This window comes from Sinocyclocheilus anshuiensis, unplaced genomic scaffold, assembly GCF_001515605.1.
Source record: "Sinocyclocheilus anshuiensis isolate Anshui unplaced genomic scaffold, SAMN03320099.WGS_v1.1 scaffold3406, whole genome shotgun sequence".
NCBI lineage: Eukaryota > Metazoa > Chordata > Actinopteri > Cypriniformes > Cyprinidae > Sinocyclocheilus > Sinocyclocheilus anshuiensis.
In genome coordinates this window covers 27,904-30,236 of record NW_015541310.1, presented here as the reverse complement: position 1 = coordinate 30,236, position 2,333 = coordinate 27,904, and the positions used below count along the sequence as shown (strand labels likewise).

The following is a 2,333-nucleotide window of genomic DNA, read 5'->3' as shown; positions in this document are numbered from 1 at the left end:
GACAGACAGACAGACAGACAGACACACACACAGACACACACACACACACACACACACACACAAAACCTACTAAAAAACAAAACAACAAAATTACTAAAACTTTAAAATTAAAAAAAGAAAACAGACAATCTAAAAATAAAAACTGATTCAAAATATTAATAAAACTATTAATAGTGTCAATGATAGAAAATAACACTGGTTTTTCCATTGTATGTTAACTTTAATGGCTGCAATATAACAAAGAGTGAAAAATTTAAGGGGGTCTGAATACTTTCCGTACCCACTGTAAACTCGCAACTGTGAGTTATAAAGTCAGAAATGTGTGATATAAACTTCCAGTTGTGTTATACAGTCAGAAATGCGAGATACAAACTCATGGTTGTATGAAAATGTCAGAATTGTGAGCTGACATTTTTTCTCAGAAATGGACTTGCAATAGCGAGTTTATATCTCAGACATTCTAAGATAGAGGTTAGAATTGTGAGATAATATCACAATTATCTTTTACATTTTTATATTCTGTGGCGGAAACAAGCTTCCATGTTAACCAGCTAGTCACTGCAGGTGAAACAGCCTGGAATGCACTTGTTCTGATTGGAGAGACTTCTCTATCCCATGCTAAAGCAAGCAAAGGTCTTTCAATGGTCATCTCCTGTTGAACGTATAAATCCTAACTGGCGTTTAACAGGCCCGGCCTGGGTTCTTTGATTAATGACAGTGGTGTGTAGAGGTTAACATACTGAACTGAAAGCTCTGTTGACTAGATCCTTGTGTTATACAATGCTGAGCACTGCACGCCTCTCTTTTTGTTGTTCCTTTCCAATTGTGCCCTCGGGAGAATTTGAGCCTGACGAAAAAGGCCTGGCAGCCCATCTCTGTCTGCAGTTTAATGGTTCCCCTCATTCTTCTGGTGGTATTGTGTCATGGAGAAAAGCAGCTCTCTATTCAAGTGTTGGTGGTCACCTCAATAGGTCCCTGGACACCCATACGGTGAATAGCACTAAGAATGCCTATACATTATATGTGCTGCATATGAAAACATCCAAGGGAGCTTGAGGATGATTCAATGTGTTTCTTTTGGCACTTTGTTATGGAACTATGCAGATGATGCTGACAATTCCTGCCCTGAATCTAGAGGCGTATTCACAACCAAGACAAATTATATTATAAAGTAGTAGTGCTGTCAAATGATTAATCGCGATTAATCGCATTCAAAATAAAAGTTTTTGTTAACATAATATATGTGTGTGTACTGTGTTTATTAATTATGTATATATAAATACACACACATTATGGATAGCTGGCCAATCACAGCACACCTCGCTTTTAAGACCGATGAGTTTTGTAAAAATCGATGCGTTTCAGAAAGGTGGGGCATAGAGTAGAAACAATAATGTACAGTATGTGGAAAATAATGTGTTTTTTGAACCTTAAACCGCATAAACACATTTCATTACACCAAATACACAAAATAATGTTCTATTTAGCAACATCATATGACCCCTTTAATCATTTGACAGCACTCATTTTATAAAATAACTAAATAAAATATTTTATTATATTTAATTTATTGTGTTTTTTTTAATACTGTGTAAATTATTTGTGCAACTCAGTCATGCAATTTTTTAATTTTTTTTTTGGGCATTGAATTGAAGCTAAATAAAAATCTTAAACTTAAAAAACTACTTAGAAATTGCCTTGGCAACTAACTGAAATACATACACTTAAGTTGAAGTACTAAAACTAAAATTGAAATAAAAATTAAGCTATATAGAAAAATTAAACTTAATAATAATGATAAAAATAAAAATGACAAAAGCACAGGTAACACTTTACAATAAGGTTCCATTTGTTAACATTAGTGACTTGCATATGATTTAACATGAACTTCATACTTATTATTCTTAGTTAATGTTAATTTCAGTATTTACTAATATATTATTAAAATCAAAAGTTGCACCTGTTAGTACTATTTAATGGCCTTGAGCTAACATGAACTAACAAAGAATAGCTTTACTTTTATTAACTAACATTAACAAATATTAATAATTATATAACAAATGTATTGCACATTGTTAGTTAATGCATTAACTGGCATCAACTAATGGAATCTTACTGTAAAGTATTACCAAAGCACATAACAAAATTGACTAAACTTAAACTAAAATGAAAAAAAAAAAAAAAAAAAAAAAAAAAAAAAAAATTGTAACTAGTAAAAATGGCAAAACAAAACTACAACTACATTACTAAAACTTTAACTAGAATTAAAATAAAAATGGAAGATATAAAAATAAAAGCAAATTTAAAATATTAATACCAATATAATAGTATGT

At 31.2% G+C, this 2,333-nt stretch overlaps 1 protein-coding gene across 3 annotated transcripts in view; it reads left to right on the top strand.

The window, feature by feature from the left end:
* The window catches only part of LOC107690791 (paired box protein Pax-6-like), a 21,672-nt gene that overhangs the window by 13,208 nt on the left and 6,131 nt on the right, over window positions 1–2,333 (top strand). The gene's annotated exons all lie outside the window — the stretch shown is intronic.